This window comes from Osmerus eperlanus, chromosome 4, assembly GCF_963692335.1.
Source record: "Osmerus eperlanus chromosome 4, fOsmEpe2.1, whole genome shotgun sequence".
NCBI lineage: Eukaryota > Metazoa > Chordata > Actinopteri > Osmeriformes > Osmeridae > Osmerus > Osmerus eperlanus.
Genome location: NC_085021.1, coordinates 17,412,347 through 17,429,162, shown reverse-complemented (window position 1 = coordinate 17,429,162; position 16,816 = coordinate 17,412,347). Strand labels below are relative to the sequence as shown.

General features: G+C 40.0%; 1 long non-coding RNA gene across 1 annotated transcript; it reads right to left on the bottom strand.

Moving 5' to 3' along the window:
• Nucleotides 1-2,596: 2,596 nt before the first annotated feature.
• LOC134019172 (uncharacterized) lies at nt 2,597-9,741 on the bottom strand. Its single transcript, XR_009929978.1, has 2 exons — nt 8,812-9,741; nt 2,597-3,344 (listed from the first exon to the last, which is right to left on the bottom strand). It is a non-coding gene; the product is annotated as an uncharacterized LOC134019172 (long non-coding RNA).
• Nucleotides 9,742-16,816: the final 7,075 nt, after the last annotated feature.

The window sequence follows — 16,816 nt, the reverse complement described above, 5'->3', positions numbered from 1 at the left end:
ATTTCCATGTCAGACCAACTGTCTCTTGTACCAGGAAGTAATCAGAAGCTGAAGTGGTGCACCCTCCAGCAGTGGTGTAACTACACAATCCATTCTTTAGAAGGATTCTCCTTGTCAAGGTGTTACGGCGGATAGGTAGGGGTTAAATTACGACACAGTGAGAAGTACTTTCAATGTGGTCTTTTACTCACTATTCAGGATGTCCTTACAGAATTACAAGGACTGGGGCACTCTGAGGGGAAGAGGGCTCAGATGTTTACTGTCCTGTTTAGCCACCTTTCTCAAAACGTGAGAACTCCTTTAAAATCATTGTTTGTAATTTTCAGTGAATCAAATTCCTAATAAATAAATGATCAACTTTTCGTGGTAGTATTCTCTCAAACTGCGGTCAAGTAACATCTTATGCTATTGATAAATGTGTTAAGTACAGTATTTCATATTTTTCCAAGTCTAATACTTTATGTAAGTTATATTTTCGTAAACATCTTGTCAAGGAGGGGCATTCTGTTGATTGCAACAGTATTACACAAGAAGGATTATTAAAGAAGGATTTCAGAAGTGGTGAACAGTGACTACATGGCTGAGATGTTGTCTTTACCAGATCATTCATTATTACACTATAGTAAACAGTCTGTCAAGGCTTAAACCAGAGATGGGTTCCCGCCTCAATTCATCCCTCTTAGTCAAAAGTCCTGCTGTAAGTTTCCTTTTTCCCCGTAATTGACTAAGAACGGGCATAAGCTGAAAAGGGGTTTGAAAACATAGAAAATGTAAAGATCCTAAAACTATTTTTTGAAGAAACATTTTTGATGAAAGAAAATTATTAATCAAATTATTCAATTGTTTAAATTGATCCAATTATAGTTTGTAGTTTAATGTATATTTGTTGCCTGTCTCTTGGGATGCTTTGGGCCCAACAAACCTTTTCCATGACACATGACTGAATTTCTGTTTGGGTGTTATGTATACAAAACTTTGACATTGTCTCTATTTACAGTAGTTATTTCATTTACACAAGACCAGCAGCTTTACTGTATGTAGGTAATGCACGTGACCTGAAATCAATGTGTCAACCTCTACCTTAACCTTTCTGACTCACATTCAAGAGACTTCCCTGCTGCGCCTTGTAAGGTATGAGTTCTCTGGCCAATAGTACTGTACGTCAGCAGAGCTGCCTGTCACACCGGTTCGTCTTCTGTTTCTTGTCCTCTGTGGTGAGGCGGTTCCCCCTCAATGGTGAACCCAGGTGAGCCTCACCCTCTTCCAAATACGACGCGGAGGTTTGGAATCTGGTCTGACTGCACTGGAGCATGCTTGGACCAGTGCTGGAATCCTCTACACCAACGACGCTGTAGAAAGTCTGGAAATTCTTATGTGCTGTGATGTCACGCATGCCAACATGGCTGACTTTTCCACTTAAATTATAAAGAATTTAAATTCTAAAGAATTTAAGTGGGTGTCATTCATTTCCAACAGCCTGTAGCCACGTTTCTGTCAGTGTGGTATGACATATAGATGTTACTTACTAACTTTAACAGATGAAATGGATTACATTTTTAGCTTTCTCGTGTAATCTCGTCTAATCTTGTTTAATCTTAAAACAAGTTAGTGACATGGTAAAGAGTTCAGGCTTCATGCCCTGTATACCCTTTAGCTGAATCTGAGTCCCGTTTCACTTTTAAGATTATTGGACCTTTTAAAGTGAATCGTCAAGTCAACAGTTTGCGTGTGAGACAAAAATTCTTACCAATATGCATTAAAAATAAGAAGGACCCCGTGGGTGAACTTGTTCTACAGTTTTATGGTGCCAACCCTCCCATGACCACACCAAAATGAAAGAATCTACTTAACATTCAATGTTCAAACCCATAAAATCATACAATATATACAAAATATACTATCTAAATTGACCTGTTTCCTTATATCTTCTCCCAAGTACCAAAAGTAGAGGAATCAAATTTATAAAAAGAATTATGCTTTTTGTCCCATGCAGTTGGTCGATATCAATATTTTACAGTGTGTATTATATATATATCTGTAGTGTTGACTGCTGTACTCAGATACAAAAATACCCATATTATTCTGTATATACAGGTTTATATAAAACATTTGATTATTTACTGATGTATGCCATGCCAATAAAGCTACGGTGAATTCAGAGATTGACATGTACAGTATTTGATTATATAAATGATTAATGTACACCTTATACCTCCATATGTGAGCAGAATGTACATTGTAGACTAACGTAAATGATCTGGTACTCCCAAAGCTGTAAACCACAACACTGACCAGTCTGTTAGAAGCTGCGCTAGAGTGGAACACAATGAAGGCTTGGCTGATGGGGGGACCTCATGGGTAAATTGAGGCCTTTAAAAGGAGCACTGTTCACCTGTAACCTGATCTGCACCTGACTGGGGCCAGGCATTCCATTCTGCCCAGTGAAGAGCCCCAGGAACACAATGACCAGGCGAACCTATACGACAGGCCAAGTCAGACCTTGATTCTGCTGCAGCATGAATGTTCAACCGTCTGATTGGGAATGTACAATAAATGGACAGGATCAATAAATAAAAGGCAAAGTGTATTTATCTTGTTTTTATTGCATGTTTATTTGATGTTTGCATGTTACATAAAGTCACAGTGAAATTGCATTCATTACATTTGGTAAGCATTCAAAGATTTCGTTTTTTAAGTGAAGAATTGAACAAGAAAAGAGAAAACCGGGAAAAAGGCCCAAAACACAGGTGGAATTCAGTTACTAAGACAACACCAAATGAGAGAACACAATTCATGAGGGAACGCATAATGATTTTGAAATATCCCCAAAATAACATGACAATACATTTGATACCTACAATAACAAGCTTCAGGATCTCAAAAGAAGTGCACTAAAACAGTTTTTTTACATGTGCGGACAACACTTCAAGGCCACAACACACAGAACACAGCTGAGGAACCCAGCGGATCATACAGAGCTTACACAAGGTCTGAGAGTTTTACTGGGTTTTTATTCTAGCCTTACTATTATGGATATATGTAAGTGCAACGTTATCTGCCAGTGCAAAGTTAACAGTTTCTGGAATTATCTTCATCCCCATAACCGTCATGTCCTGTCATCATCTGTCACTTCATCAAATAAATGTAAATGTCAGCGCTGAGATCGACATCCTGAACACTTCTGCTCAAGAAGGAGAAAGGGAAAAAGAGTGGAAGGTAACGCGCTCTCAATGGACGGCATTACCAGACAGTATTAGACACAGATAATTAGATCTAACCATGTCTGGTAAGACGCCAATCAACAGGCTAAAGAGAACTGAAGAAGATGACCTCTGGCTTTTCACCTGTACACAGAGGAGAGAGAGAGACAGCTCAGGGGGAGGGAATAATGCAGGGAGAGACAGGCTGAAAAAGACACTGCATGTACTGTATGTACTGTACTACTAAACAAACAGACCATGTCTTTATCAAATAGAGGAACACAACCCACATAATAAGTAGCTGAACAAATGTATGAAGTAAACAGCTGGTGGTACAGAAGTTGACGGTTATTTTCCTATAACTAGCCAAGGATAATTACAATGGTGAAAACATGAGGGGGAGGGGGGGGGGGGGTCTGTGAAGCTTTTTTCTGTCAGAGCAAATTAAACCTGAACTGAACACCTCATTAAGCATTGCAATGTGAAAAGGGGAAGGGAGAAAGGAAGAGAAAATCAAAAAATATGATAAACACCAAACTATTCCATGCGTCTATAACAAAGATAAAGGCCCTAAATGGACAAATAGAGGTGTGGTTTCATATTTGCAGGGTAATTCTCCCTCCCTAAACAAACAGAAGGTTCGGCTAGGTCCTTGTTTGTTATTTGCCTATGTCTGTGTTGTCTGTTTGAAGGTTTTACAATTTCATTCGGATCAACTTTTCTACCCGAATGCAATAAAAGCTGTGAAGCATTACATTTGGAGGCAGTCTGTTTCAAGGGACCTTGTCATTTACTTTGTTTTTAAGAAATGCATGTTTCAGTTGGTGGATAAATAAAGGATATTTCACTAAAGAGATACCATACACTTTCCAATAACTGTAAACTACGTAGATACTATAGCAAGAAGTAATATTTTCTTACTAATTTTTTCCTAGTATGATTGATAGAGCTGAGAAACATTCTTTTCTATAATAAATAGTTGAAGTTGTACAAGGAGTTTTTATGTCGAAGAGTCTCTTTTCAACACGAGCAGCTCAGGTGAGTTTGTAAGTCAGTTACAGGATGTGCCACGCAAGTAAGGGAAGCTGAACCAATCATGATCACACAACAAAAACCACAGTCTGTCTGGGGGAGGGGTTGGGGACAGGACTACTGGTGTGACCGGTAGAACTGCCAACTGACTCGTATTCTTTAACTCGGGTTGGGTGGGGCCAACATAATAAAATGTACAGGGAAGTGATTACAAGCCTGCACCCTGGGTCATAACTGACTCTTTGAATCTTTTAAGTTACCCAGGTAAACGCAACTAGTCATACCACACTACAAGTAGTCATACCACGTCATTTCTATTTGCTCAAGTATTTTCTGATTGAATGATCTACTGTTGCAAAATATGTAATTGTCTTTTTAATGGCTTCCTGTCTACCAGTGACTGGCACCATTAGGGGATTGTACAAGTTAATCATAATGAAAAGCTTTTCTCCATGTTTCCTGGAAGATCATCATGACTCAGCTCTACAGAAAGCGACATTCTTTAAGCCAAAAATATACTCCTACCAGAATCCTAGCCCTATTAACAATGTGATGGATTGATTAATCCCAATCTTTAACTTAGTCCCCCCTAAAATCAAAGGAAGAAATCATCATTTAAGGTGCAGCCAGTTGTGTTGAGGTATGTGGGTCACACAGGAAACATCGTTACCAGACAGTGTTAGAACACAGTTGTACAATCCAGCACTGTCAGGTAAGATGGGTCCCAAGTACCATTTCTGACGGAACTGGATTCCACTGCGCAGAAAGGTAGCCAAGATTGATCAACATGGCATATTTAGTTAACTTCAAGCTCATACGTACTTGCAGTTGGCAGATGTATATCATCATCATTACCAGGCAGTATTAGAGAGAGTAAGGAAATCCAATGCTGCCTCGTAAGATGGTGATAATCATCCAAACGTGAATGTGACTTTTGATAAAACGTTGTCAGGACCAAACTAAGTAGGCCGCTAACTCAGACTTCATGGTTCAAAGTTGCTCATGAAAGGGTTGTATCAATCTTCTCATTTACCTAGGAAGGGACATTTGATGTATGAAAGAACACTTGATGAATGTGAACCCTCAGCTACTCAGGGTTGTGTATAAATAAGCCCCTCCCGAAGGTAGACACTAGGCTTCAGGAACATTCCTCTGTTTAAAAAGATGGGGGTGCTCAACTGTTCACCACTGTTGACAGATTATATGAATGATCTGCCTGACCTGTTAAATAAAGAAAGAAACTCTCCTTTAGTACAGCATGTACATCTAAGACAAATAAAAAAGTTAATGAATGCGACCTGAAAGTTTCATGAGCATGAATCCCTATGTAGTACAATCCCACTACAACTAATCAAACCAGGTTTTTGCCACCTTAAATTTACACAAACAATGTGATCATAAAATTTAAAATGAATGGACTCTAAGAGGAAACAGTAAAATCCCCCCTACGTGCAGTATACTGATCGCAGGGACGCTTATTTCAGTAGGGGCTGTAATTTTGCGTGGCTGTCACAGAAGAGTGGGCCACAGTGGCTGTTAATGATTGCCCAAACCTGTTCTGACTGGTCTGATTCTGTGGCACGGCAAAGCTTGGAGGGCTGATTTTCTCACAATGGATGGCAGTTACTAATTTCAAACACTGGTTCTTTACAAACCAAGCCTGTAATGCCACAATGCCAGAACAACTAGGCCTCAGGGTGTTGTCCCTGATACACGTCATGTCTTGGAAGATGCTAATCAGTTTATCATTACAACACACTGTACCTGCACACATGTTGTTGTTGTTACATGTTGTCAACAGACATTTTATGAAACCTACCAAAGCATTACGAGAATTGAAGTTCTTTTGAGAAGGGACTTTCTGAGAACCTTCCTACCTTTGTGTTTGTAGTATGATGAAAGGCTGAAGGAATGCTGACCTAAGTCTACAGTGTGTGCAGAAGGTCATTCAGACTGCTCTCGTTTACTGAATAACGTGTGCCATTCACAGGTACACAGTGTGAAAACATCTCATTCTTCAATTTCAAGTGTCATTCAATTGCTAAGTAGGTCGACTTCTGTAAGGTGGCAACACCTTACATACCTGCTGGAACTGGGACTTTTATACTTACTTTCATAAATAGTTTTATACAGTTTTTGTATAGACTATGTATCAGTGAACAGAGACAGTTGTTCCTCTATTTGATACCATACTGTGCTAACGTTTACATTACAACATTTGAATACATTTAAATGCGACAAAATATATTTATCTTTTGTCCTTTAAAATTCAAGATCTATTGAAACAACATTCTAGTTTTTGCTTAACCTGGAACTGGAAACAGTATCAACTTCTAAATTAAACAATATTGAGTTAGCAAATAATAGGTTTGCTATCCTGCCAGTGAGTGAAAAGGAAGACTGTGATGGAGAGGGGGAGGGAGAAAGGGAGAGAGAGACTGAACACGAGAGAGGAAAGCCACGGGAAAGGGAGTGGAGAATGAAAATGGAGAATGCATGCACCTGTAACCTTACCGTTGTGAAAGGGACCCCAAGGAAAGAATGTAACAAAACCAAGTAAGGAGGGAGGGGTAGAAAAAAAGAGAAAAAGATCTTGAATTTCCAGTCAGTGCCTGAGAACTCTTCGTCTTCCTCTCAGTCAGTCAGGCCTCATGAAATGAGAAAGCCAAGCAGACCTGCTCTCCCAGACTCTATTTAGTTAATCATCAGCATTAGAAACCACTGCTGCAGGCCCTCTGAGGAAGAGAGAGGGAGAGAGAGAGAGAAAGAGAAAGAAAGAAAGACAGACAGACAGACAGACAGACAGACAGACAGAAAGATAGAAAGAAAGAAAGAAAGAAAGAAAGAGAAAAAAAGATTAGGTAAGAATATAAAAGCTTGCAGAGTGAAGAAAAGAACAATGAAACAACACTATCTGATTTTAACTAAAGACTTTAGTATTACCTGAGCACCTGACATTGGATTTCCTGCCTCTGACGAATACATATCCCATTCCCTAGTTTCTCCTTGTTTAAACTTTGCTTCAGCTTTTCTTCCTTGAGAAGTTAGTTCCTTGTTTTAGCTCAGGTATGAAGTTATTCCATTGTTGTAACTGTGCTTGGTTTCAGTGTGGGTTGACCACTTACGGCTGACCATGCGTTTGACTGAGTTGTAAGTGAGGCACGATCAGGTAACCCTGCCCTCTATGCTGGAATGTGACTCCACTGTGAAATGAACAACCCAACAGGTAAACTGGCCAGGCCCTTAATCAATAGTTGCGGTCTTTGTAGGACAACAATGGCTGCGGAACCCAAAACCTTATTTAAGACTGGACCTTATCTCAACACTCCTTAATTGGGCCTCTGGACTACTAGGCAAAGAGTTAAGTTAGTAAAGCTTCTGTTTGGGATTCTTCATTTTGATTTTTTTATACATGGTATCTAAGTCTTACTTTCTAACACTAAGGTTCAAAATTATTAGCCATTTATCCACTAGGTCGAAAAGAGTGTATTACATGACCACAAGGGATATGGTGTTGTGTTTTACTAAAAGGTCATTTTCACTCTATTGAACGGCCTCCTTCCAATTTAGAAATGTTCAGTGAAAAGAACAAGTTTGTAAGTAATTATTTCATCAAAGCAGGTTAGTAGTCTTTCGTGAGCCAGCAGTTATCAGATATGGTGCCCCTGGGGACCCCTAAACGATATGGAGTCAACGGAATGCTAACATGCTAAAACAAAATTAAAAAAAATAAAAATCTCATTATACTGTTTGGAATTTAGCACATCATTCTTTCACTTATTAGTGAAAATTTACTGCTAAGCTGTGAAACGCTACACAAGCAAAAAAAAAAAACTGCCACCATTTTGTAAAGAGTCAATGTCTTTGATCTGACAGTTCCTGTTGAGGTTCCACTCAAAAAACGCTTTTTAAATATGTAATGTGTGACCTGTATCTATATAAAGCATGTAAGAAGCATGCAGGTGATTTTCAGGTATTCAGGTTATGGATAGAATGGAACAGATCCTCCAATCAAAATCCTCCACCTCATGCTTCTTTCACTGTGCTGTAGTCTACATTTTCCCTCCATTTTATTTCAGCCTACGCAAACTTCCCAAAATGTGCTTATTGGCTTGAGACATTTTTCTAATTTGCCTTAAATTTCCCAAAATGTAATTATTGCCATGATAATCCTCGTAGGACAACTAATAAATGACAACAGCCTGCCGTTTTGTAACCATAAACCTCACAGGCAAGCAAAATGGATGAGCAGACATTTTATGTTTAGCAATATCCACTACACAAAAGCCTTTCATTTTTATCTAATAGGTCAGAAAAGATAAGGGTATAGTTTCAAATCTCGCTTTGTAAAAGCCAAAAGAGACATGTAACAACAAGCCTATTGTAGCTATTTCAATGCAATTTTCAAGACATACAGTAAACCAACTAAAAACTATAAAACTTTCATTCAACAGGTACAAAGAAAGTTGTAAGAAAATTAAAGATAGAAATTAAAAGTCAAAAGGTTTAAACCAAATAACTAGCAAACTACCAAAAACTAAATGCAGTACACGGAAAATCATCTACAAAGCATATTTACCAAAGCATTTTTCAATTGGCCGTTGGGAGGTTAAATCTCCTCATACCGTCTAGTTACTTGAACATCTCCACAAACGTAAATCTAATGAGGGAAATAAGCTGCTGTCTTTATGTCCTTTGAAACGTTGGGCGGTTTGCCTCTACCTGCCCCAACTGGTCTATCCAGTTTAGGAATGAACGTTCACCCCTATTGTTTCCTCTTTTTCTCTCTATTCAAATTGAACTGGAATCTGATACAGATTATGATATGCCCATCGAAACTACAAGACCAGTAACAGCCCACAAGCGCCAACGGCTTTATACAATACAGTAACTAGGCTGGACTAGCATTCGTTTCCTGGTTATAAAAGTAGAGTATATATATTAAATTATTTTGTTTCAGTCTACCCATATGAGTGCTGAACTGGAAGCAATAATAATATACATTTGCATTATAAAGTTGAATTACATAAAATATTTTTCCAGACTACAAAAGACAAATAAGATATGATGTTGGGGAGTTACCGAGTCCTTCCCAGGTGTGGTCATGGAGCCAGAAACCCAAGACAAGAGACATCATTGTGCGCTGGCTGAGCTGCTTTGAAAGCTAGTCTTCCTCTTCCATTCCTCCCGCTGAAGGACAATCGACCTCCATGACATTCTGCAGAAGAAGTCGTCTCTCCATGGTAGGTGAATCTCAGGCTGGCTCGATGAGAGGCACCGGGCCGGTAGGTATGAACTAACCCAAAAACAGTATCAAGGTCGCTGGACATTGTCTGCTAAAAGTTTTTCGGGAGCTGGAGGTGTCGTTGTGATCTGGTTAAGCTCCTCAGGAAGAGAGACCGAGTTTGTAAAGGGCTTGGCTTACATGTAGTCTGCCCCCGCCTCCCCCCACAGGTGTAATTTTCAGGTCGCAGCCAATCTCTGTTGCTTCTGGCACTTACAGGTGTGTCCACCGCACCGCGTCAAACCAATCAAAACGAAGACGAAGCCCCTCAAGTCCCACATTACTGGTTGGCCTGCCCCCATCCGCACCCCGCCCCGGGTACTTTGTATGTGTTTATGATGTCAGCTTCAGCCTCTGTGGGAACGGACTCCTCTGTTCCTATCACAACACCAACGACTACACCACCATCAGCCCTAAATGCTGCACACACCCATTCCAGAAGTAAAAAAGAGAATCAACTGTAAAAATGTATGAAGATGTAGACCGTGTCTGAAAACCACATTAACTCTAGTCTACTTCTCAGCATATCAGACACCTGAAATACCTGCCCTTTGGCTTCCTGTCTTTAAGCTCTGTCTTCCTTTGTGTTCTCACACCCAGTTCAGCCAAACAAAAAACCCTGCAGGTTTATGGCAAGAATGACAGGTGGACAAAGTACAGGTGAGTAAAACCCAGACAGACACTGGCAGACGTGGGGGGGAGGGGAGGGACCACAGCAGGATGGGTTGGTCTTTCAATCACCGGGGCTGGTGTGGTTACGGTTCGTAGCCTCGGAGGCATCGGCACCTAATCCCAGGCCTGGTTTGGGCCTGGCTAGCTCTGGGCAACACAGCCACTCTCGGTTTGGATGTGTAATTGTCTGGATTAGCCCCTAACAATGAGCACAATGCCAACAGCAGATCCTGTTTCAGAGGGGTGTGGTGCACGTTGTCGTGAAGCTGCATGGCCAGAACGAAGGAAGTTGTTAGGAGGAAGAGGATCGTAGCAGGGGGGGTTGTGGGCCACAGATAGGCTGGTTGGCAACCTTGTTAGGTTGTGATATGAGAAGTAAAATGATCTGAAGGACAGTGTCAGGGATCTAAAAGAGAAAATTATTAAAAGGCTAGACTTTAGATTCGTACAATGTGTACTGAGTTTTTAATAAAATGTATTCAGTCAAACATTTTACACAATCAAATGTATTAATGGCTACCACCTGCGATGTCAAAACATTTAGTTATCTAACCATAGGTTAGAAATACTTACAATGTTAAAACATGTAACTACATTTTTGTCACATTAGTCCTCTACAGTACTTGAAGAACACCACCAAAAATCAAAGATCCACACAACTTTAAGCATTAGCACATTTCTAGACAAATCATTCAATTAAGTCATTAGTGAAGTTAAGGCTGTTCAAAAGCACTGGTCAGTAAATGACTCTGGCCTCAAAGGTATTCTTTGTTTAGTATTCCCATTTGCATTCCAAATGAGCTTGAGGGTGAAGCACTGGGCCCAAGCTGAACTCATTTGGATACTGATGGGTATCAGGCAGGCTGTCACGCAAGGAAGGGTGTAGGGTCATCCATCAGTTTCAGAAGCCAACAGCATTAAATACACACACAAACATACACACACACACTGAAAACACAGCAATCACAGCAGAAGTGCCATGCTATTAAAGCATGCAATTAGTCACTCTGAAAAATCGGTGTATGCCATTTTAGGTTAAAAGGTTGATAATGTTTGCTACTGTGCATCTTGATAGTGTTGCTTAAGGATTTTTCCATTTGTTGTTTTATATTTTTTATGTGAGGTAATTTGTTTATTTGCCTAACCTATAGTTAGTTTGTAGAAGGTTTGTGAGATTATTTCTATATTAAAAACATTTGAAGCTGTACCCATCAAGCTTTTGTTTCTACTTTGTACAGAATAAAAATATATTCTTTTGCCTCAGAATGTCCATGCAGAATATCCGCACTTTTCTAACAATGTAAAAAAGTAGTTGCTATAATGAGTGAGTTTTATGTCTGCAGTAGTATACATATTTTTGTTGTCCTGTTCACGACTTGAGACATTGAGTTTATTTTTGCCATTGCATTATCAATGATTGCCTTAGTTGCTATTATCAAGCTGAAAAGTGTGTACTTTGTATGTGTTTATGATGTCAGCTTCAGCCTCTGTGGGAACGGACTCCTCTGTTCCTATCACAACACCAACGACTACACCTCCATCAGCCCTAAATGCTGCACACACCCATTCCAGAAGTTAAAAATAAGAGAATCAAATGTAAAAATGTATGAAGATGTAGACCGTGTCTGAACACCACATGACCTCTAGTCTACTTCTCAGCATATCAGACACCTGAAACACCTGCCCTTTGGCTTCCTGTCTTTAAGTTCTGTCTTCCTTTGTGAACTGAAAACTGAAAAAGTTTGCAAGTTGATCAACATTTTAGCTCATTATTGCCCAGCCCAGTGCTCATGCCCTCATACTATGGTCCACATGCTCTTTTATTTCCTATCTGTTGATTAGTCCACCTGCCTGCTTTGGCCTTCTGTTCAGGTGACTGTGGTATAATTACAGAGATGTAAATTGTCTTACAGGAAATTGGAGGATTTAGCCCAGGTGTGAAGCTAAAACGCTTTCTCATTATACTGATCAGTGATCAACCATTGGTTTCTAAAGAGTCTCTCACCAATTAGCTTCCTGTCTGACTGGCTACTTCTCTAACTGGTCAAAGGAGTCCAACTCAATTTATTATAATAAAAAAGGATGTGTTTTTTAAACACATTTAACATATACTGTAGTGCAATCATTGCTGTTTGTAAGCTTTAATGAGGATCATTTAACTCAACACTTTACACTAAACGTCATATGTACATTTTCATGTTAAAGTGAAAATAGGCAATATGAGTTTGTGAGTTTGTAGACAAAGGCCTAGGGACGGCCCCACACACAAGCAGTCTCGCAACCGCGGCCTTGCTCCAACTTGTCGCCCTCTACCACCAACGGGTAATTGGCCCCCAAGGATTGCGGGAGTAGGGTGTGTGTATGTGGGAGCAATATCCCATAAGCCCCAGTGGGGTTGTTGTCATAGGGACAAGGAGGAAGGGGAGTCAGACATACCAATTATTACAGCATCTTATTCCACAACACCTGTCAGGCTCACCCTGTGGCTCACCAACTACATTCAAAAGTCTGACATCACCAGTTGAGACAAAGCAGTTTGTCATATAGAAAGGCCAAATGTATAGTCAAACATTATATTTTACACACTATTGTGTGATGTGCCAATTTATAGAAAATACATGTACACACAAAGTTTGAGGGGTCAGTTCAACTGAAAATGCAGTTGAAGCTTAATGTGTCTTATGTACGCTCAAATTCTTTTTGCAAAATTTCAACCTCCGTTTCACAAACACACATGAACACACACAGTAGAAGTCTCGGACAGGTCTGACCCTCACAGTCCATCAAACACACCTGCAGAGCAACTGGTCCGTGTCAAGTTTCAGTAATGAGGGAAGAGAGACACTCTGGCCGTTGGTGTTTGTTTAGGAAATGAGACTAAATGTTGACCTCTAGGTTCCCTCCATTGTACCCACCCCAAACACCATGACCGTGTCTGCTCCCTGCAAGCCACGTTTGGCATTATCTTGCCTTGAAAGGTTTGTGTGCTCAGTTGATGGTGATATTAGCAGGAATGATAACGTGCCATCTCCAAACACACCTGCTGCTGCCTCTTCCTGTATAATACGGCTCTCTCTTGTCTCTTGTATAATACAGTCCAAGTTGTGAATTGGTCCTACTGAAACACGGCCAAGCAGCGAATATGAGATTGTCAATGTACACTGTACATTGTACAACGTTATTGTCCCGTGACCATGACATAAGCAGTTCCTGTGAAATTGCGTAATTGTAAACTATAAAGTAGCATTTTATCAGAGAATATGATTGTGGTGATAAAACATTGTAAAGTCACAGGATTAGAATACGTATCATAATGCATTTGAATGCTACAAGCCTGCTGCTACCAAACAAATCTCTGCTGATATCACTCCTGTAGTCTGTATTGTGGGCCCGGGATACTTCTGAGAAAGCTAACAGCAGGCCTTGCTAATGATGTAAGATGTTTGTCATGGAAGGGGGGGGGGGGGTCCTGTGGGAGTTGGAGTCAAGTGAAGACAGTCATCATGGGGCTCATTGGGGCTGGTTGTCAAGGATGGGAGCCACCCAGAACAGAGCAGACTACACCCCATTATTACCTTCTTTAGAGCCTCTGTGGATTGTCCATTCTAAAACCTTGAAAGGACCTCTGAGGTGGAGTGACAATGGAACAATCCTATCAAGATTATGTTCACTACTGGACTGCCAAACATCTAAAAGAAGAGAAATAAGCAGTAGGAGAAAGTTATGTTTAGGAAAGGAAAAAACACACATTTCCCACACGTTACCCTTCATCTCATTTGAGTGAGAATGATGAAACAATCCTTTTGATCCTGTATTTGTGGGACTACAAGTTATCCAACAGGAAGGGATGATAACCTCTGGTTCCTCTAACTGTTCTCTGACTGAGATGATTTACATGAGTCCCATGTTAAAGGTTCCAATTAAAAGTGATTTGCAGTGCCTGGAAACACTGATAGCCCAGCTTTAGAACACATATGACTGAGCGGTGCAGTGAGGGGGATACCAATATATTCCACACTCCCTCGCTGGCAAAAGCATCTGGACTTTCCAAAGTGATCTTTAAGGCCAATAAAGTTAACACTTAGACATTAAGGAGTATTTTTCAAAGGACTGGCATGCTAGAATACTTGGATTGTGAATGTGGGGGACCAGTTCTAGTGTGGGGAGAAAGGGTTAATAATACCAAGAAGATCTTCAGGGACAAAGTATAGTCCTATTTATTTTAACACTTCAGTTCCAAGTGCTTGTAATAAGCGTTAGTTAATAGTAAGTTAGTCTTATTAACAAATGTTAATGACAATTAGCATCTTATAAGGGCCTTATTACCTAGCAACCAACCCTTCTCACACCTTATAATGACACTAACCTTAATCCCAATCCTAGCCTTAAACCTTACAAATATTATCATCACTTATGTAGTCTTCTTGTTACTAAGTATCTTATGGGGGATACATTACCCATTAATTAACTTATTCTTATAACAAGCACACTTGTTTTAACTGCATGCTCTTATGGTTCTTCCCTTTGGCACTTATTTGGTTTTCCACAATGTATGCTTCATGTTTTGGCTGCTCGCAATGTTTGGGGCTATCTCGTTATGATCAGTGACCTATGCTCTTTTGTAAAGCTCTCTCTTGGAAGTCGCTTTGGATAAAAGCGTCTGCTAAATGCATAAATGTAAATGTTCATGTAAAATGCATAAATGCACCTGGATCTAAAGTGACACCCTATTATTTAGGAAATATTAATTCAGTTTGTGAACATAAAAGGATCTGCCAGTGGCTTGCCAGTGCCACCCATGTCTCATCAGCCACTGTCTAATGAAGACAAGTGGCCGCCTATCTTTCTCTTTGTAACTGAACATGAAACTACAAGATAAGGCTTATCAAAGTAGAACTTATGACCTCTGTTTTATCCAACACAAATCTATTATCATTTACAGTAACTTGGAATGAGGGCACCTCCAAAAAAACTACCTAATAATCATACTGATAGTTGCTGTAATCAACATTTACATACTCCACACAATGCGCATCAATCTTAAAGGGTGAGTTTAAGTTTTGTCTTAGTGTTGGAACCCAAGATTAGATCATGTACCAATAATGTATTGATGAAAGCAAGATGTATACAAGCCAGTCTTCTGAAGTGGCTTAACTTACAGTAATATGCCTACTGAATTAATTAGAGTCTAAATGATCTGCAAAGACCTACAAAAAGGTTAACTGTAACATCGTGCACAGGCTAACTGAAAAGGAGCATGCTGAGTAAAAGATTTCATTAATTTTCAATGAATGGTAACGAGTGTCAAAGTCCACAGTCATGCAGGTCATCTGACTGCATCCTTCTCTGTGATGTCTGTAAAAGGGCTGTACATTAACACATTTCACAGAGCTAGTATAACAACGGGGCTTGCTCAATCTTGGCAAGGTTTTACTGCCTTACAAACACACCCTTCAGTTTGGGCGCCACTCTGTCAACAATGAGGTCTCCAGGCGCAAGGGCTAGTGGGTTGATCATTGCCCCACAGCCAATCAAGGCCCAGGAAGACAAAACACAGCCGCAGAATGACCTATGGGAGAATGGTAGTTAAGGAGACCAGCTGTTTCTCAGATGATGTACAACGATCTACTTGAGGATAGGCACAGGTAATTTACTGGTGGTTAAATGTTGTACAGATGGCATAGTGTTTTGACAAGGTGTATAGTTTGATCAGGTTGATAAACAAGAAGATTGTCCTTTTCTTCCAGGTAGCAGAATATCTGTTATGTTTTTCACTCCTGGATTCAGAAATATATGTGTACATCTAGTTTCTATCAATATCTTGTTTTGACCTGAAAATGTAAGGTTTTAGTGTGATACTTGCCAGAGTATATTAAAGTACAACAACATATTACACACTATATAAATGTGCATTCATGTGAACATGTAGTTCTTTGAATAGTTTCTAGTAACCGTGAGCATTTTTTTATATATATACAAAGAATTCCTCATTCATAAAATTTCAATCAAAGCAAATATTTTACCTTGACTACAACAATCTCTGATTCAACAAACTCAAACAAAGATTATTTTACTCATTCAAAGCCACACACACAAAAAAGAACTTTGCATCTACATCATATTAGCTGCATCACGACCAAAACACTCAGCTTGTAGAGCAAGCCGTAGAATGACATTCGGTTGGTGTGGGAACACCTTCAGCCATAACCCCAAGTGACCTACCTCAAGATGAACATGACCTGTGACCTGGAAAAGAATGCCATTCAGCCGACTCATCTTCCACAAGAAAACCCCCAAAGAGACACACATTTTGTAAAAATCCATCTTTCCAGTTCTTCTCCATCTAAAATCCAATTCATTTTAAATCCATGCTATCCAGCCTAAAAGACTGGGGTTTGTATGTTACATTCTGAAATTGTGAGTTGTGCGAGGCAGGGAAGGAGAGAGTGGAGTTAGGGAAAAGATGTTGTCAGTTGTGATGTGTGTTGAGAGGAATGCACCGGCGTTATCACTGTGGGTTATGCAAGAATAGCTTGGTGGAAACCTTTGCCTGGTACAGAGTTGGGCCCCAGCCTCCACTCACACATGGCCAAGGAATCCTGCCCATAAGAATTCCTAATTGCCCTTC